The sequence below is a fragment of the Zosterops lateralis genome (genome assembly GCF_965231275.1).
Source record: "Zosterops lateralis genome assembly, chromosome: 11".
Classification (NCBI taxonomy): domain Eukaryota; kingdom Metazoa; phylum Chordata; class Aves; order Passeriformes; family Zosteropidae; genus Zosterops; species Zosterops lateralis.
In genome coordinates, this window is record NC_139771.1 from 12,204,720 (window position 1) to 12,226,150 (window position 21,431).

General features: G+C 41.3%; 1 long non-coding RNA gene across 1 annotated transcript in view; it reads right to left on the minus strand.

Annotated features, from left to right (window-relative positions):
* Positions 1–1,558: 1,558 nt before the first annotated feature.
* Positions 1,559–21,431, minus strand: part of LOC310913770 — a 38,368-nt gene continuing 18,495 nt past the window's right edge. The window contains exon 4 of the long non-coding RNA XR_014590905.1: positions 1,559–1,653. This is a non-coding gene — a long non-coding RNA (uncharacterized lncRNA). The remainder of the gene's footprint in view (positions 1,654–21,431) is intronic.

Genomic DNA, 21,431 nt, shown 5'->3' on the forward strand with positions numbered 1-21,431 from the left:
GCACCTGCTTTTTAGGTTTTAAAAGAGCCTTGGAAGGTCCTAGGTGGATCTGTCATGCAAGGATTTAAGGCATGTGTGACAGCAGAGACCTGTGTACTAAAGGCAGTTTATGGATACAAGACACACTGAGCTTCTAAGTCCTGAGTGGCACTGAGGTACAGCTCAACTGACCCCTAGATGAGGAAGAGACTATTTATACATATGCAGTGGAAAAGAATAGATTGTACTGTATGTAACAGCTCTGAAAAATATTTGAGATATAAATATAGTCATTCCATTGGGCCCTTCCTCCAAAATGACAGCTCCCTGATGAAAGCTGTGTTCATGTCAGGGTCTGCAGATCAAAGTCACATATAGAAATGTAAGACCAAGGTTGCATTTGGAGAGAAAGTTCCTCTGTGGACACTTTCAAAAAGGCCAAATCAGGTAGAGGCTCCTTGTCTTTAGTTAGTGTTCAGAAATACCTGGAGAGAGAAGTGTATTGTGTACATTCAATGGATTGAGACAAAAGGATAACACCAAAAGCGTCTCTCTCTTTTTTACAAGTGGGCCTGGCCTGGCTCAAAGGGTCCATTGGTTATGCAAATGACTTTACTTAAATGTCTTTTGGTGTTTCCACATCTCTGGCCAGCTGATACATGTTCCCTCAAATGCAGACACAGCCTCAAGTGATGGACCAACTTCTTCAAAGATGCTCTGCTGGTAGGTAGGAAAGGACCTTATGGCAGTTGGTGCTCTTAAACTGGCCCTTTGTTGCAAAGGCATCCTCAGGTGAGGATTAGCTTCTGAATCATCTTTTTTGCTTCCAGTATTCACTACAATGTTTGTGCAAGCAACTCGTACACCATGGAGTCAGCTCTGCCAAATACTCTCCAATGAATGGCCCTTCACAGGTTTTTACTTTTTCAAAAACCCAAATCCACTTTTGACTTGCTTTTTCCCCCATGGAATTCTACCTTTCTCAGTAAGGTTTTTAGCTGAGAACGAGACTGATGAGTGGGCAGCAGTACTCAGCACAACTGTCTTCAGAACCAGAGTCTTGCTGGGCCATGGATACCCTCTAGAGGGCATTGGTCACACACCCCTTCACACCCCTGCCCATGGATGCAGAGACCCAAGTGTGGCCTTCCAGATTCTGAACTGGTTGGCAGGAAGTGGAAAAGAGAGTTTTGTGGCTTACCTGTCTTGAAAGATGCCAAGCAAGCTGAATTTCAGCTCTTAACAGGTATAATATTGCTAAAGTGTAAGGCTTTGGGACCTCTCAGCTCTTCTCCAAAAAGAAATTGCAAACCCAATGAAGCACATCAGGTGATGTGGCTTTGTTGGAGTAGGAGCCAAGCTTTTCAAGCACCTGTGTTTCACTCCTGCAGTGTGCATGCAACATGAGTTGGACAGATGTTATCTGTGTGCTCTTCTTTATGCTAAGCAGAGCAAGGAGTCCCAGGGTGACCAGCACAGAACTGCTGAGTCCTGCTACAAATTTGAGTATCTCTTCAAATTTGAGTATCTCTTTCATACCTAGTTATAAGGAGATGATGGATTCTTCATAAACTCAGACGTTAAATTGCTGAAGAGGTTTTGAAGACCTTGGTATGTACTTGATCCAAGATTAAGGAAACAGATTAATAACAGTAGGATCCTTGGCCTCTGCTCCTGTTAGACAGTAGGACCATGGTGAATTTGTACAATGCCAGCATAAACAGTATTTTAAACCCCTAAAAGTCAGTAAGCATCCTTGCTTCACTAAGTACTTTGGTGAGAGTGTGTTTCAATCAGTCCCCAGGTCAGAACACACCTGAATTTTCAGATGCTCTAATTGCAGCTTTCATTTTATTGAATTTTTGAGCCCACCTTCCCTCTCCATTTAACCAGTGAAGCACAGGAATGTAGTACAGGAAGTCCTAAACAAGACAGGCCAGTGGCCGGAAGATGAGCATCCCCTCTCCAAAGCACAAATTTTTGAGATGGACAGAAGGAATCTTCTAGATAATAGTAGTACAGCCAGGCTTAAGGTGAGATTCACTTTATAAATCAAATTGTTATTCGTAGCATCTAAAGTATCCAAAGTTATAACCTCACTAACTTTTTCTGATATATATTTCTTATTTCTGAATTATTATCTGTGTGTTTAACACTTGGTTTTGGAGAAGAGGAAGATAATTTTATTTTTGACTGCAGATAAATGCTTGTGGTATAAGTAAAGACTTTGATTGTTCTTGCTTCCCCCATGGGTACACAACACTGCCAGCTTTCCCTGTGCTATTGTCTAATCTGTATAGCACTCCCATGTCCTCTGGGATTTGTCTTCACCTTGAACTGTGCTGGTCTTTCCTTCATGCCTTTGTGTGCCAGAATGCATCACATTTTCATTGCCTATTTCTAGACTCTTTCCAGGTTTGCCACAGGGTTGAGACATGATGTTTTGGGCAGGATAAAGTGTTGCTAAGAATAGAAACTTCACTATTTAATACAGTGATGAATTGAACTAGACTGCTGGGCAGCAAAGAACCAAGCAAAGAGAGACGCCAGCAGTTTCAGCAGTTCTTACCAGCTCTAATTACTGCTATCTGTTTATATCCAGATGGATCAATTTGGCCCCCAGGCCAAAACCATTCTTTGCATAATCCAGATGAAGGCAATGAAGTTGTGCCTTGGATGAATCTCACGCCTCAATGCAGACTGCTCTGCAGTTGGCAAGGTCTGTCTATTTGTCTTGCATGTTGGCCTTGTCTCTGTCAAACCACATGCCTGGATCCTGCTCATTTTTTAATGGAGGAGGGTAGAAAAGGCTTTGGTCACCATTGAGGGTGTACATTATGGACATCTGAGAATCCTGGAGAGAAGATTTCGTGGAAAAGGAAAGATTGGTATTGTGGGAATCATTGTTATCTCACATGGCGAAAGCAGGGTGGGAGTGCACCTGCTAGTCCTACTTGGGATGTGAAAGGGAGGAAGGAATGTGGAATTGTATGGTGGTTTGGGGCAATTGAGATGTATTATGATTGCTGATGACAGCAATTGCATTTTCCTAGCAGATAAGTCAGTTCCAGATTGCTGGCTGAGTGTGCAAAGACAGTGTCTAGTCTGATTTTCAATTCTCTAAATGTCTCACTTCCTCTCCAAGTTTTATTCTGTCTGCCAAGTATGTATTTTGAAAGAGCCATGTCATCCAGAGGAAAAGTAGCTCTGCAACCTGTTGAAGTCCTGGCAGAGTTTGTGAGGACACTTCTTTCTCACCTCTGAACCTCACAGTCCTTCCACAGGGGTGGGCCAGGAAAATATTTGACCTCCATTCTCCTGCTAACAATGGCTGTGCTCTTTTAATTCTCTCTTGAGTGACTGCCATTCCCTAATGAGAACATTTTTGTGATTTAGGCCAGCCTAATCTAGCTGAAGTTTGCTGCTTTAAAATACACATGTTTTAAATGGCAGATCCTTCACATGGTATAAGTTGACAGGGTAGTATCCAAGCCACACTTTGGATCTAGTCAATCAGTTTTAAGTGATTGCCCCTTGGATTCATTTCCACTTACCAGAGATCTGTGAATTTTACTCTTGACTTTCAGAAGCTGGCTTTGATTTCACAGAATGGGTAAATTTGGAAGGGACCCCAGGGTGTCACCTCCCTGCTCAAGCAGTGTCATCACAGAGCACGCAGCACAGGATTGTGTCCAGACAGTTCTGGAATATCTCCACTGAGGGAAACTCCACAACCCCTCTGGGCCATCTGTTACAGAGCACGGTAATCCCACAATAAAGAAGTTCCTGCTCATGTTCTGGTGGGACTTCCTGTTCATCAGTTTCTGCCTCTTGTCCTGTTGCTTGGCACTCTGGAGCAGAGCCTGGTCCATGCCCTTTACACCCTCCCAGCAGACATTGACAGACATTTGTGAGGTTCCCTTTGTCATCTCTTTTCCAGGCTGAACAGGCCCTGCTCCTTCAGTCTTTCCTCATAAGAGAATTGCTCTTGTCCCCTCATCATCTTTGTCACCTTCCATTTGTTTCACTCCAGGAGCTCCATGTTGCTCTTGTTCTGAGGAGCCCAGAGCTGGACACTCTCCAGGACTGAGTAAAGGGGCAGGATCACCTCCCTTGACCTGCTGCCAATGCTTTTTCTGATGCATCCCAGGGTACTGCTAGCTCATGGACAGCTTAGTGGCCACCAGTTCCTTCTCCCCAGAAGCTGCCTCCCAGCAGGTCAGCCCCAGCCCATGCTGGTGCCTGGGGTGTTCTTCCCCAGGTGCAGGATCTGCATTTGCTTTTGTTGAACTTTAGGCAGTTCTCCTCTGCCAGTCTCTCCACCCTGTCAAGGTCCTTCTGAAGAGCTGGCTGCACAGCAGACACCAACATCCTACAATCACAGCAGTTGTTTTTTTCATGGTTTTTTGTGATCCTACAAAGTTGACACCCTTCTAGGAGCATCTATTAACAGCAGCTGTAAAATTAGAGTGGAAAAGGAGACAGTCCCCTTGCTAAAAACTAGATCATCTTTTCCACCCTTTCGCTCTTGCTAAACACTGGTCTTTTCTATGCCTAGGATTTCATTTCTACTTGGCCTTTTGTAGTAAGTGTGGCCCAAAATAATTGAAGGTCATTCGTTATTTCACAGAGCTTTAGAAGAAACCCTTGCTTGAGGACAAGATCTTATTTTCAGACACCAGACCATGCTGTCTGTGGACAGGGGTGTTGGAAGTGGGGAAACACATGGCCCCAGAACAGTGCCTGGTGCCACTGCTGGATGTGGAAGTGCCTGTCTGCAGGAAAGGGAGGAATGACACCCATGGCCTATGGAGAATGTCTCTGGCCTCCCTTGCCCACCTGGGTGATGCAGGATAACTTCTGAGGTGTAGGACAGTAAAACTGGGTGAGTTCAGATAACTGGAAGAGCCCCTTCCTGTCTCACAAGAGAACCACCTTTGGTGCTGAATCTCCATTTCCCTTTGGAAAAGTTCACCCCTTCATGCTATCTTCTTGGCTTGTGCCTGAATTATTTTCCTGTTTATACCCAACTTTCAGGGGACAAGAAGGGGGAAAAAGTAGAGCTAATCACCAAATCAGCTCCTAACCCCATCTAACTACTTTTTGCTTTTAAGGAAATGAAGTCATTTTTGTGCAGAGGTAATCCAGAAATGTGAGCTTCTGCCAAGACATTTATTTACACAAAGCTTAAGGGAGGTGACATTTGTCTGTGCCCAGAGCTTGGGAAGCTACCCTACATTAGAAGAAAGGTGGCAAATGTTTCAGTGCTGATACCATCAAGACAAAAGTTCATCACCAGCTAAACCAATATTCCTTGTCACCCTGGGAGCACTCAGGGTAGTCTGTACTCACCCAGACTTGTTGCTGCAAGTAATGCTATGAATTGTTGTCCAGCTGAGATGGAAAAGTATTTAAAAACACCTTTTGAACTGTTTCCCTTCCATTCTGGCTAGTTTTTTTTCAGTATGACTATTTTTGTTTAAAAGGGAAAAAAAAAAAGGAATCAAAACAAAGAGAAAGTTCGGTTGCACCGGAAGCATGAGCAGAACTGTTGACTTTCTGCCTCAGTCCTGTATTTTATAACCATGAGAAATTGTTCCCTTTAACCATTGCTTGCCTTGATGCATGGGAGCAATGAAATAGGAAATGTGTTTAAGTGCCTAAACAGACATTTGACATATTTCAGAGACTTTTGGTAACTTGTTAGAAATGCTTTGCTTTCTTTGGATTACATTCTTGTTTTTTTAATTGTAAAATAACAGGAAGATGGGATCTACACAATTATGGTTGTTCTTACTGCTTTTCTAGTATTTTATCACTGCTGTAATCAGGGCCTGGAAAACTGATGTGTTTTAACAGCATTTTTCTTAATCTTTATTAGCTGTTTTATTTGCCAGGTACTTTATTTGTTCAAGTAATTTATTACTGAACTTAAAATATTAATGTCCTCCTGGTGTTACCACTGTGAGAGACAGTTTTAATGTAGAATCAAAGACCTAGGGGTTAAGTTTTATGGGGTGCCACTGGCAAGTGAAAATCACTAGCCAAAAGTTTTGTTTCACCAGTCCCATAAGTTTTAGTGGAATCCAGCATATCCTCTAGAGTAGCTGCTGGAATTAAGGAATTCTTCAAAATGAGAAGAAACTTGTGTGTGGGCCTTACCTACAGCTTTTGTTCTTAGACACCACTCTATGGGCTCAAGCAGTCAGTAAAGACCCAAGACTTTTGCCTGTTCCAAAACCAAAACAAAATAAAACTAGATGTAGCACTGAAGTGAGGAAAAACTGTGAACTGAAGTTTCCTCTGGACACCAAGACTTGGAAGACAAATTACACATCAACTCTGGGGCCAAATAATAAACTATATTCCCTTGCTGACCTCAGCTTCTCAAAGTCATCTCTCCACATAAACAACTTCAGGAAAAGCCACTTGCCCAATAGGAGTCTGTACTTACTAAATCAGCATCTGCCCTCGTGCCCATTGCTTCCTTTTTGGTAAATTGAGGAACAAAACACTTTGGAAAATGCGCTTTGCTGGACGCTGAAGTTGCCTGGAAAAGGCAACAGCAGCTCATTCGCAATGCTTGAGATGTGCAAACTACTCTGTATTTCATAAATGTAGCACATTAATTTCCAGTTCTCCCTTGTGTCAGGCTCATTTTCCTAGCTCATCTGCATGATCCCATATCTGCAGATTCTGTAAAGGCACGTGGGGTTTGCTTCTCTAAAGGAAGTAAGGGTTGATTTCATAAGTTCAGTGTCACCCACTATATATTTTGTTGGCATATGAAGTTAGCTGGAAAACACTGAAGTAGCTGTGCAAAAGATGGAATGAGAATGCTATTGCCAAAATATATGGTTACATCTTCAGAGACTTTTCTTTATTCTTCCTTTCCATTCACCCTAAAGGCTGAAAAAAAAGTTTTCAATTTTTTCTTTCAAAATGTGCAGTATTTAATCAACAGATATCTGATAAAAATGTAAACTATGTACTGTAGCACTTCATGAGAAAAGAATGGTACTGAAATCAAAGAATGTTCAACAGACATTTTTAGCTGAAGTAAACTTTATTAAGCAGAAAAAATGTTTCTCATCAGACTAAGAAGCAAAAGTTAAAATTTTGAGCCATATAGTAGAAAAATATTTTGAAGTGGCTTTCAAATAAGAAACAACATGAACATCAACATTGCCCACCAAAATAAAGGTGTACAATATGTCAAATAACATTTTTCATTTTGAATTGACATTTTGAAATTAAAAACACTTCCCATTGGGATGCTGGTTTTTTACTCCAAAGAGCTCTCAATTTAATTTAATTGAAAAATTTAATAAAAATTTATATTCTTCCTTTAGAAAAAAATTAGTTCAGCCTGACCTTTGCTCTCTGAAGAAGCATGTTTTATTCTGAAACCTTCAACTATTGTTAGGTAGGACGCAGTAAACCCCATTTTCAGCTTGCTTTAATGTTTGTGTAAATGGAGTTTTCTTCCTTCCTTACAGCATTCTGATTTCCTTAGTATTTGGAAATTATCTTCTTTCCAGAGTTACCATAGCATGTAACAAAGGAGTTTTATTCAGGCATGCTTGTGAAACTTTTGCTATTTTCTTTCAATTGTCACAAACTAAATCAAGCTTTATTATAAGCTAAATGTCTATGCTTTGCTGCTCTTAAAACAAGCTGTTATAAAGTTTTTAAAAAGGAAATAGGGAACAGAATCTCCAGATGATAAACACAAGTAGTGCCTAGTGGAAAAAGTCAAGGGGAGGGGGGGGGGGGAAGAGGAAATAGCTGTAAAAACACTTTTTGAACAAATAGCTGTGCTTTAACTTTGTGTTGCAAGGTTGCCTGGATACACTGGAAGAACAGGCATTTTTTCTATATATATATTAGATAGTTTAATGTTTACTGCTGAAACTTGGAATGTAACTCCAAGCACTATTTACAAATGTTTGGGATGAAGTAGTTCCAGAAAACCAAACAAAGAGAGGAGGGAGGGAATTAACCCAAACTCGCTGTTTCTGTTTTCATCATCATGTTGCTATGTATAATCTAAAATAGCAGGTAGTAGCTTATGTAACAGAGCTGGAGGAAAGGGGAAAGTTATAGGAGCTGTTTTGGAGCTGGACTAGTGCAAGGAAGGGTCCATGGCAGGTGAACCTGGGGGAGGTTCTCAGAGGAGAGTGGGAGAGAGCATTCAGGTGATGTAAGGGAGAGGGGGATTTGTGTAGGAAGACTCCTGGTTTCAGTTTGTGATGAGTTCATGGAAGTACACACTGCCCTGGACTAGGACTTACAAGCCTCCTATCTGCTCCTACTTGGCCATTCCCTGTATCCCAAGCACCAGTGATGTGACGATCCTGTTTGTCACGTCACCTGCTCTCCCTTTGTGCTCCTTGCAGGGATGGATTGTGTGGGCCATGTTAGAGTTGAGGTATGTGTATATAATGTAAATTTGTATAATCCTCTGAGCTTAGGGCTGTGCAAGCCACTGAAAGAGTTATGTTTTAGATCAGCAAGGGGGAGGTTTGTCAGCCTTTAGTTCCTGGGAGGTTTATCTCTGTTTCTGGTTCCAGAGAGTGTTCATGCTCTGCAGTGTAAAAAGAATACCCCAATTGATCCAGAAAGCAGATTATACAATGTTTTGAAGGCAGAATGGAATAGTCTTTCAATTTAGATCTAGGGCACTGTTCTTTTTTTTCTTTTTTTCTTTTTTTCTTTTTTTTCTTTTTTTTTTTTTCTTTTTAATTATTTCTTTCTTTTTCTTTTATGGATGCTTTCAATCTCTTTAATTATGTTCTGCTGTGATTGTATCTCATCGTACAGTAGGGAGGCATTTCTTAGATGAGAAACTCTTTGAACTTGGCATCACTTAATGTTTCATTTAATCTGATTTTATGGAGTGATCTTCCTTGATCTGAAGAGGAACACGTTCTTCCATCTAGATCTTAAATTAACATTCGAATTGAGATTCTGTGAAATACACTTAAATAAAAAAAACCCAAACTCCAGGGTAATGTGGGAGTGTTACAAATGGTTTGTGTTGTATGTCACAGCCATGTGTGATTTCCCAGTGGACAGAACTGTGAAGCAGAGTAATTCCTCATGCTCTAAAGCCACAGATCCCTACCACCTCACCCATGATGAGTCACCACGTGCTTTCTTCCTTTAGTGGTTAATGACATGTGGTGAAATATTCTAATTCTGCCCAGGATGGGGCAACGATGCATCTTCACTGACTACCTCGTAGTTTTTTGTAAACCTTTGGGAAATGCTATTTCAGGGGCCCCTAACAGCCAGACTCTAAAGTTTCTTTGCAAGACAAACTCAGTCAACACATATTTTAGTTCTGCCAGTCATTTCTGTGATGCTGGGGCATATCTTGTACCTCTCTGCCTTGAAGACTTAGCAAGTGGTGTCAAACACATTCAGTGCAGAGACAGCTCATTTCACCTGTCCCTGCTTGGCTGTGATACACATTGAGATCTGAACATTATCCTCATAATGAGGCCTACTTGATGCCAGGAGAAATTCAGAGTGAATTTGTGCATGGGCCAGGAGTTTTAGTTGGATTCAGTCCCCTTGTGCTTGCTGGAGAGGAGTTTGCTTTTGGTCTAGTTACAAGGACTGCCAGCCTGTGGAATAAAAACCATTAAAGGTCTGACACAGACCCTCATACTGATCTCTAGATCATGCAGCTTCCACCACTGCCTCAAATTCTCTGCCTGTTTTTTGTGTAAAATGAAAGGCTTAATTTTTCAGAGCCTTAAAAATGTTTTTCATCAGTCCTTAGGCTAGAAAAATTGGTAGCCAGTGAAAGCCAAGTATTTGAGTTGTTAACCTCTGGTGGGAAAGCACATGCTGTGAAAAGTGGCTCTTATCAGTGCCTTTTTTCTGTGAGAGCAGAACATCTCTTCTTGGGTTTTAAAAGTATGTCTCGCCTACATCCCCCGGGCATATCTGTGCCTGCCCACACTGCAGGCTGCAGCATCAGGGAGAGATGCTCAGGATGTCTGGTTACTGTGTCAGGGAGTTTCCTGTGCCCTCATTTACCCTGCCCAGCTTTCTGCAAATAACTGTGGCCAAGGGTCCTGGAGGGCTCTCAGAGCTCACAAACCAGGCAGCCTGGACAGCTGGTGCACATGGCATCAGTCAGACCTGTGGCATGGTAACCTCTCAGCTGGGCACAGTTCTGTTGGCAGACACCAAGGCAGGTTAAATTACCCTGACAGAAGTGTGTTTTTAATGGTAGCCCTTATAATGCTGCAGGACATGGAAAATGTAGGGAGAGGATGGGATGATTTTAGCAGATGTACCAAGTGTAGCTTTGCTGTCATCAGAGGGACATTAGCAGCTGCCATGGAGTAATGTCCTTCTGCCAGGTGTGTGTTTTACATCTGGCATCTTGACTGATATTGCTCTGGTAATGAAATGTTTCTTTTTATTTTCACTTCCATGTGGATGTTTGTAGCATGTACCGAACCAGCAGTAGAAAAGAAAATCAAATTAGAAAATACATCACAGAAAGCATTGAAGGGTGTTTATTCATTTACAGAGGCATTGGAACACTGTGGTTGGATTTATTTTGCCATAAATCAGTTTTCGGATGAAGGGATTTTGGACACTGGCAATACAGGTTTAAAAGTCTGCAAGCAAGAAAAGGGTGACCTGGTAGGAGGCAGAGCAAGTAGGCCCACCTGTGGCGGTGGGTTGATGAGTGCTAATGGTTATCCTTTGCTGACATGTTATGTGTTAATGTTGCATAGTTCATGCCCTGTTACCCCCTTTTTCCCTATTGTTAGGACCATAAAGCAGTTACCTGTCAATCTTGTTGTTTACATGGCACCTGGCCCTGCCAGTCAACCTGAGACCTCTCCCAGTGTCTAGAAGCTTCTGGGAAGAGTCCCGGGTGATTGGTTAGAGTCAGGGTTTCCCCCTCCTACAAGTTATATTATTGGTTATTATATTGATTGATGCTCCCTGAGTCACTCCTGAGTCCCTGTCATTGGTCCCCATGCTCTGCCATCCCATGTGTTCCTTCCCCCCTTTAAAAACTGTAACCCGCAGGTGCTCGAGGTCTCTCCGTCTCCCCGTTTCTCTGTTTCTCAATACCTCTGTTCGGAGCCTCAGCCCTGAGGTAGAATAAACCTCAGTTGCTGCAACGGAGGGTGCCGTCTCTCATTTCATCTGCACCTTAGTAGTGACTCTGCTTCACTGGCTCAAAGACCCCTGTGTTGTGGTGGTGCCAGGGCTGGCCGGAGCCAGCGACACCTGGGAAAAACCACTGTAGGGTCCTGATCAATGCTTGGGAAATTACTTCAGTTATATTTTGGTCTTCAGATGAATTGTTTGCTCTGATCTGAACAGCTATTTACCCTTCACTGTATCAACTGAAATGTTTGCTTGCCTCAAAGTTCATATCACTTTATGAGCAAGTTCACCTAAAGAAAGCGTCAGCCTTAGCCAAGTCAGTACAAAAGGGAAAAAAGTGGGTAAGAAATGAAAAGAACAGAAAAGGAATGTGTTTGGGGGAACTCAGGAAAGTGTTCTGCATGTAAGCCAGTGAATCTTAAACAATATTAACTTCTTAGCAACAATGATTCTGTTTTGTTTAACTAACAAAGGATATTGTAAGCAGATATGTGCATCTCAGGCAGATAAGGTTTGTGTTGGACAGTTCTTTTATTGGTCCAACATTTGGTAATTCACTCAGATTTAGCTATGAAACAAGAATTATGCATATTTGCTTCTGAGGCAGAGGTTAGACATAAGGCTCCCAGTAATTTTCCAGTTCCTTGCTAAATTTAAATCTTAATAGAATGGGGCCCAGCCTGTCATCTTTATGTTTTCATGCCAATCCCAATAGAGTAGGGAAGCAAAAGGGCAGAATTTAACTGTCTCTTCCTCTAGAGCAGAAGAGTAGCACTTTTGTGTTTGCATTTCTTTTCCATCCAAGATCTCAAAGCACGTGAATATTCTCTTTATGTCAGTGGAAAAACAAGGCATGGAGCAATTCAGGCACTATTCAGCCCATGCTGTCAAAGCACAAGCTGGTGCATTGCAGCCCTTATAATGAATTGTAGGAACACACCCTCTGTCAAGTCCTGCATTTAAGTCCCATAACATCCTATAAAGAAGAATAAACTGAAGGAAAAGCTGTTGAGTGATTGCCTCCCAGGAGGCCAGTGGCAAAGCTAGGAACAGACCATGGGAATCCTGGATTCCATCCCCAAGTCAAATTGCTACATGTGCCTTGCTTTGAGCAATCATTTCTCTTGCTAAGGTAACTTCTTTTAAAGTATTTGAATTTTCAGCTGTCAAGTGTAGACCAAACTTATTTCATCTAGATGGATGAGGACTTCCTTAGTCCTACTGCACTAAACTGTGTCACTGCTGCCCCACTTCACTCCAAGCCACTGGATTTTGTAGGATTAGAGGCCAAACATCTTCTCCTGCTCCTTTCTGTCTGTCTCATAATTCAGGCAGGAAAGTTAGATAAAACTGGCCAGGTTCTCATTGACAATGAAAACTTTTTCTATCAAAAAGTAAGAGAAAAGCCATTTCTCTGTGCTCACCAGATCAAATAAGGAATGGAATTCATTCCTTAGTAATCAGGAAAATTAAATAAAGTGAGGAGACAGAACATAAGGGTGTAAATTTAGTTACTGAAGTGCTGCATTAAATTCCTGGTTTAGACACACAAGGAGGGTATGCCTTTCATGGGAAAATGCCTTTTAGCTTGTCAGTCTTAGTGCTGAGAATTCTCTAAACAAAGAATTTCTTTGATGTTTGTGTGGATGTAAATGCCACATATACAAATTTTACTGAGTCACACCTGGAAGGAACTCAAAATTTCCAAAGGTGAGCTGACATGGCCAGCCTTTCTCTTAGTTTCTTCTCCTAACCCTTTAAAACTGCTCTTATCCCATAATCCCAGCACAGATTTCCATGAAATGTTATGTCCCAGCTTGTCTGAGAGGGTCGGGTCATGCTTGGACCTTTAACATGATATTGGTTTTGTCTTCTGATTACACTGAAGCCAACAGACTAGAGAAAGCTGGAAGATGTTTGACTAACCTACTCCAGTTCCTGAGTCGCTGACACAGCGCCCAGGCAGGTTCTGGACACTCTTGTTGTTTGTTTGCCTATATTTAAATGGTTTATATTAACTGGTCTCAGGGGTTTCATGAGGATTAGTTAATATTTGCAGAGGATTTATAGACATGCAGCATGTGAAGCATCAAGAGCCATTTCCTTCTTCTATAACTTGCACGACCTGATAAAGAATGCTGGGTTTCCCCTCTAATCTACATCTTGTAACACAGAAACCTTCTCCTGTTTGCCTTCCCCTGTCTGCAGCTCTTGGACAGGAACAACAAAGCCTGTACTCTATTCTTCATGATGATTTGCTCTTTCAGAAGGCAGGGGTAAGGGGAAGTCTGTGCAGAAGAAAGTGTGTGATGCTGCTTAGGACTTGAGCAGAAAGTTGCCCTACAAAAGTAAACAAGTACAGAACTTTCAAAAAGGTGTATTATAAGCATAAATATAAGCCCAAGCCTCTCTAGTCTCTGCTTAGTTTTAAATTAGAGATTTCTGTCTCAGAGTTGAAAGGTTATTTGAAAGCTTGGTTGCTTTTTTGCATGTATCAAATGATCTGTTACTATCACTGCCCATAAATCTGTTTGATTTCCAGTATCTTTGTTTTGATAATCTCATTGAAGCTACCTGCCAGGGGAAATGTATTTCAATAGTCTTTTTTATTTCCTCATTCACTGTAGAGTGCAGCATCGACAAGTGATTTTGCTCCCCAGTCAACTTCTGCCCTGGTATTGTAAGGTTATTACTGATCTGTGAAAATTCTTTGCATGTGAAGCACATTTCTTCTAATTAAATTTCTACTAGCTTTTATAAGCCTGAATCTGATTTATTTTTTTTCCCCACTCCCCACCTTGTCTGGGAGGGGGTGAATGTCCTTTTTCTGGGACAACTGTGGTCAGGCCAGTCTCGTGAGGCTTCTACCTCCCTCTGGCATGAACCTCAGTTCTACATTGCTCGTTGTGCTAATGCATTTCAGAGCTTCCCAAAATCATTAATCCTGTGAAAAACCTATTGGTGATGACCTAGGGCAAGTTAGGCACCACTGAATGTGGAGGATGGTACTCTGGCCTGGTGAAAGGTCATTCAATTTTGCCTTCTGAAAGTATGTGGGAAGGCTGGAATGGGGAATGGGGAAGGACAAGAGCTCTTTGCTGATATGAACTTAGGATGGGGGAGGAATTTTGGTGCAGAGGAGCAAAGGCAGATGTAACAAGTATCTGAGATGTGCAGATGCAACACAGTCTGGTATCTCCAACCACTCAACACTGTTGACCTTACAAAAAAAAGTAAACAAAATATTGTCATGACTGGTCCTGGCAATCCTGGCCCTTCTGGGGCCATGTGAGTATGGTGCATTTCAAAGCATCACCTATGAAAATGATCCCAAAGAAGCCATACAGTACCATCTTTAGTTCTTCAGCAAAAGTGACCGTTACCCTAATTTATCACCTGTAATTAGAAGGGACATTCACTCCTCTTTCACTAAGGTGAGTTGAATACCAGAGTAAGAGAAGAACATTGTTAATAAAGAAAGAGGAAGTGGTTTAAAATGGATTTTGTTATTTTAGATGTTAAATTAGGTTCTCTGACAAGTTATACAGGGAACTTTTTTTACAAAGAGCAGTGGGAACAAGTAACCACAGTCATTTTACAGTTTGTCAGCTGCAGTGGTTGTGGCTCAATGTAACAGCAAAAGACAGGATCAGACAATCCAAAAGGTCCTTTCAGCCCTGCTTTCCTAAAGCATGTATTGACTAACAAATATAAAGGGCAAGGGAACTCTGCTGAGTAGAGGCAGGGTTAACTACAGTTTGCAATCCAGTGTGTGAATGGTATAGGTATGCCAGATCTTGGCTGGTGTAAACTGACAGACTTTTATGCAGCTGCAGTGGTCTAGTCCAGCTGAGGATTTATCATTTGCTGCTTGAAAATGTAGTCATTTTATGCACAAAAAACATAAAAAGGTTTTCTTTCTATTGTTCTCTAGCCCATTCCTGATTTACATCAGCCATCATACTTACTTCCCTGGAGAATGCATTTTAGGTGAACAGATCTCTCAACTTCACCATTTTCTGGACAGTAACCCTGGACCCTCCTTTATTTCAAAGTTTGACTCTTTGTTTTTTCCTAGCTGAGGTCCTTGAGCTTTTGCTTTTGGTAGTTTTCCCAACAGGTTATTGACAATCTTTTTACTCCTCCCCATCCATTTGGCTGTGCCACTCACATTTAGTCCTTATGACCAATCCTTATGAATCATTTTTGGTTTTCCTCTTACACTTTTGCTTTTTTGGTTGCAGTTGTGGCCTGTAGCAACCTGGGAGTACATTGAATATAGAAATGTGTTCTGCCTCTGATGAAGGAAACTTCCCTAATCATACGTTGTTTTCATTAATACTATATTTTACTTCAAGCTTTGATCTGATTTACTTTCAACAATCCATTTAACATCAAAATTTTGCAGTGTTTCTGTTGTGAAAGTATCTTTCATGTTATTTCTCTTTGCCCAAACATTTCTGTTTGCATTCTGACAGATTTTTCCATTTAGTCCCAGGGGCTATGAATTCCTTTTGAACTGTGTTTTCCCTGCCTTCCCTGGCATTTGCAGCACCTCCTGATTTAGATTCAATATCTGAATTTAATTAGTATGCTCTCTGCCCTCACTCAGATCACTAAATCTGTCCACCAGGAGCAAAGGAAAAGGATGAGCCTGGAGCAATGTTTGCCATTGCAGAGGATCAGTGAGTGGCAATAAGCATGAACAGAAGAATTGTTAATATCAATACACCACTTTCCTGGGGAGAGAGTTGATGCGTTCTAAAGTCAGGCAAAATGATATATAAATGTTTAGTCTCAGGTGGCATCTTTTGCAGATAAATTTGAATTAAACTGCAATAAATTCATGGCCCTGCTTGTTAAAGCTGTCAGCAGAGTGTGAGGAGCCCAGCCAAGATGTAACATGAGAATGGATTAACATCTCACAATCTTCCTGGGGTAAGGCAAATTCTAATCTAGCTGCATTCCTGGGATAGAAGTAGGACACCTGAATGACAGAATGCAGTTTGTCATCAATGCATAAATCTTGATTAAAGATAACTCAGAGGTTCTGGAGAAACATAAATGAATGCACTAAAAACCCTCCAAGTGAGAGTGACAGAAGCAATGGAACCTAAAAGATTCTTAGCTGGGATTTGTCCTATAGTTTGTTTTTTTAGGCCCTGGCCAGAGCAGTGCCAGTGCTAAGAGATCAGTGCTTTGATCTAATTCCATGACAATCAATAGATTGCAAGGGCGTATTTTATATGTTTGACAAATCAGCAGGTGCCATTTAGAGATGGATTACTCTGTCCCCTCTATCCACATGTGCTTGGCATATGTTCCATTATTTATGTTCTCCCCAGATAGATCAATAGATCTATTGATCTACTGAATAGGCTAATTTTTTCCTCCCCACCATTGTCATCATCTGAGAGCTGACTGATGACTCTATTATGTTTTGCTTGCAACTTCTTTACTTCACCCCAGAATTAAAACAAAGGCTAATCCAAACACACCTGTTTTTCACCTGTAAGTTTGTGCATATATGTTATGAATGCAGACACGCTGACAGATAACCTCATACCTCCTGATGAGTGCAGTGTTATCTCAACTGCAGCAAAAAGGCTCAGATGCCCATAGAATACTGAAGTCCAAGGCACAGGGAAATACTGATGGTATGCACATTGTAGCCTCTTCCTTTTGATACAGATCAGATAGTGAATGACAACATGAGAAAAACACCAATGCCCCAGTTTTTTTAGCCACAAGGTGCCTTTAGAGCAATATCTGCTATACCAAAGTTACTATTGGTTTGAGAGCTACAAACCTCTGTGGGTTTTTTGCACCTGTTCTGGCCAAACATGGATGGTGAGATAGCAATCCCCTGGTCCTGGGTTAGCAGAGGGAAAGGATGGCTTACTGTCTTGTGTGTGGGAGAGGAATGGTGGCACTTTGAAAGACGCAGGGGCTTGCTGAAGTTGCCAGTTAGATGCATTATTCAAGGTAATATCAGAGGTCTGCTGTGCTGATAAGAGGAAAAATGAAATCAGGCTCTTTCATATGGTTGTTGAGTGGGCATGACTGAAGACTACTTTCTGTGCTTCTTCATAGAAGGCAGTAGTTTAAAAAGCCACTGTGGCTTGTTGGATGTTCAAATGAGGAAAGCAAAAGGATTTTTTATTCTGCGGTTGTGTCAAGGGAAGGATTTGGCAGCAAACAGGCATGCTGGAAAATTGTAAAGTGCTGGAGACAAAGCTCTACTGACAACATAGAGTGACTTGAAGGAAATTTTCCTTTAGGCTCACTGAAAAAAAATAGAAAATAAGTTTGACAGTTATGTCTCTATTTGTTTCTTTCTAAAATGTATTGATTTTTCCTCCAGAAATTCTGCAAAATATGTAGGCATAAGTAGCAGACACTTCAATTTGCAAATTTGGAGGGCAATCTGTCTACCTTATGATTCTTATTCTAGAACCAGTGCCACAAAGTACCCATTTGCAAAACATTTCATGTTTTTAGCACATCTTCTTCCAAAACTTACCATTGGAGAAAGCTTTCCAGGCTGGGAGTTCAGTTTGCAGCACAACAGAGGAGTGGAGTAAGAGCTGAGGGGTGGAAGCATGATGTGGACAGACAAGAAGAAACAAGTTGGAGGCTCTCCACCTGCCTCTTGTTAACTGACACACTTGAGCAAAACCAAACCACAAGCAGCATCTAGGGGCTTGAATCCTGCTACACTACTTTTTTATGTCCTCCCTAGAGTTTGGAGAGGCTGCACCTGACCTTTGTATGCACTGACACTAGTTGTGCCAAGCAAGCAGTTCAGTAGCAAACTAAGTGGAAATAATTATTTTAATTAGTGTAATTGGATTACACTGAAGTGTTTTTGGGGACTGCTGTTCTGCTTCAGATGTTGTTCAAACTGTCCTGGCTGTACATCATTTCTAAATCAACACATTACATAGGGGTTTAGGCAGAGAAAAGGGAATTGGCCAGAAAAAGGCCTGATTTACTTCAGATTTGATATTTGATAACATAAGGAATGTAGGGTGGATTGCATTAGGTTTTTACTAGGACAGCAGATTTTTTTGTAAGCTATCATCATGTGCACCTTATTTTCTCAGGAAGTCATGAGGTTATAGGTATTTTTTTAACCTTTGTTTCTTGCTTGTCATCAACAGCTGAAATCCCATCACCATCCACTGTGAACAGAAAAAAACAGGGGAAAAAAGCTCTGTGTTCCACAGGACCTTACCTTTTAATGGGAGCAGGTCATCACTCAGCTACCCAAAGCACTGAAGGCCCTCAGTCAGTATAAATTAGAGAGAAATCAGGGTGATCAGATTGAGACATGCCCAAAAACTTGGGTATCATTGGCTATATAGTGGCATCTCAAAAGGTATTTGACTGCAGCTGATTACATCTGCTTTCAATTAGTAGAGAAAATGACAAGCAAATAATCAGCATTATTTCCCTCCACAACACCTTTTTTTGAGGCAGCCTTCCATAACCTTATGTATTTGACAGCATATTTTAGCACTAACACTTGGTATGACTGTTTCTTCTCCTGAAAGAAACTGCAATTCTCACTAAGGAAACCCCTGAATGCAATAATTTACTGGAGCATAGTCCATTACACTTCAACAGATCAGCATTTGGTACTTGGAGTCGGTGACTGAGATCAGACGACATCAACTGCAATGAAATTCAAATTCCGAATTTCAGCATTGGTTTCATTACTGGGTCCCTGCCTGTGTGTTTTGTAGGCTAAGGCTGAATTGGGCTTTCATGTAGACTGTTCTTTCATTCCTGTAGATCCTCTAAACGAGATTAAAAGGGATGATAGAGCCAATACCTCCTGCCCTCAGTGAGATCATAGCAGGTTTCTTGAACACTACCTGAAAGTCAGATTATGATGGCCAGAGTAAATGTTTGGTGAAGATAAGTAACTGGATGATAACAGTAAATACCTGTGGATTATCCAAGGAAACTGAAAGGGAAAACAGGCTGGGAGAAATTGTAAAAATAGTTTACTCACATGAGCATCCAGTATTATATTAAACATGCTAAGTTTGGGATATACTAGAGCTTCTCTTTTTATTACATCCTTAACAGTCAAGTGAACATGGTTTTAGAAGAGTGGAATGTTTTAAGCAAACATTGCTGACCTAGATTTTCAAAATGGGTGAGCTTGAGGACACAGTCTTCATTTTATGCCTCATTAACTTAGCCTGTTCCTCAGAGTTTCCATGGAAACTACCTCTTTGGTGACAGATAGAAACTTTTGATGGGTCAAGTCAAAAAAAGGTAACAAGAGGTATTAGGACAGAGAATGTGTTACAGAGCTCTAATGGAAGAAGGCAGTGAATGAACTTTGAACATAAACAAAGGGATGATAGTAGAAGACCATAAATGTCAGTGAATTGACAGTGAGGATGATTCAAAGTTACTATGGGATGTGAAAGTACAAACTTAACAGAGCATGACCTTGTTCTGATAGTTAATGAAGTTAAGCTGGGCTCAGGATGGAATAACAGAGATCAGTCTGACTTTGTCATTACGGATGAATAAGCACGGCTCCAACCCAAAATTTTAGACATGATGGTGCTGACAGAGTATTCAAAGAGAACCAAGCCTGATGCAGCTTTCTTCTTAAGGTACCTGTGGTTAGAACACCTGTGGTAAAAACACACTTCTGCTCTACAGGTGTATTGCACCCAACCCATTTCTAGGCTACTCTACATCCTGCACTGTCCCTGTCACTCTGGGAAGGTATCTTTAATGTAACTACATGAGTGTATTGCAGATTGAACTACCCTTGGCTGGTATTTTAAGTTAATTATAGGTTGGTGTTTTCTAAGGACTTCAGTGGACTTATCTGTACAAGTCTGCTTTGTGACTGGAATTCAGTTATTAGCAATCTCTAGAGCCCTGTAAGGAAGAGGCACAATAAATATAAATGCTCATCCTGGGTATAGGGTGAGGATCAACAGTAAAACTTTAAAAATAAATTGTCAAGTTGAATGTGTCTTTACCTTGAATAAGAAGTACTTTCGTACAGTAATCCCACCCCATCCATTCTGCTTCAAGAAAACTTAAAATTTGCATGCATTACATTGTCAGTTTTACATCTGACAATATGATCTCATAGTTTGTAAGTCAAAAGTGATAAAAAAATGTTAAGATTCTTGTCACAACATAAGTTTTCAGCAGAACCAGACTGAAAAATATGCAGACAGTTGGACATTAGGAAATGGAGCGCTGTAGGTGTGATTCTGGCTCTAGTTTTGTGAAATGCTGGAGGATTTTTCTGATACTTTTCTCAAGCCGGTGTTTTCCAATCTCTAAAGTAATACGATGATATCTATAGTTTCATAAGTATCTCTTCTAAGGTCTCTTGGAAGGTCTGCATATATACTGGGAGAATATATGCCTATTACTGTCCAAACAATACTATTAACTACAAGTGCCTTTTATTGCCTGAGTACAAAATTCCTTGTAACCAGAGCTGAATTTGGCTCCTGAGAGAGGGACAGGGTGATAGAGTTTATCTTTCTCTTCCTTTTTGCTTGCAGGTTTAATTTGGGGTCATGTAGTTGGTACGTGGGAGATACAGAATGGAGGTGAGTCTGCCACAGCAGCCTGTCTTGAACACAAGCATCTATTCCATGAAGCACAGTTGGTATGAACACTCAGTGCTCATCAAGTTGAATTAAAAATCTGGAGTGTAAATTTGGCAAGCTTCGGAACAGCGTCCCAAAATTTAAAATAAGGCTAGCCCCCTGCTCTGTTGGGAGCCAGCAAAATATGAGATGAATTGTGATGAGATGAGGCTTTAGATGGGATGCTGATGAGGCTCTGATTGTAACTCTTAGCTAGAATTATGGACCATCCCCAGTTGTAGGGAGCTCTTCCAAAACAAAGACCTCCCAAACCTGAAGACTAGCATGCAGCAAGTCAGCTTTGTTCCTTGGCCTTTATTTGTGAGATGATGTTCATGGCTGGGAGCATCCTTATGAACTCACCTCTTGCCTTTTCACAGGACTTGGCCGTGGGTGACAAGGCGAACTGAGCTAGACCTGAGGAATCCTGCCTGGCTTGCCCAACTTGTATGAGAGTTTATATATATATATATATAGAGAGAGAGAGAGAGAGTAAGCACAGGAAGCAGAGGCAGTTTGTGCCATCACAAACAGTGACACTGCTCTCTCCATTTTCTATAAGGTGGCCTTGCTGCCATACCCAGTGACACGGTGAGCCCATCCCTCAGCCCTGTGGTCTGTGTCGCCCCTGTGGGCTCTAGGCCCCGTCCATCCCTACCT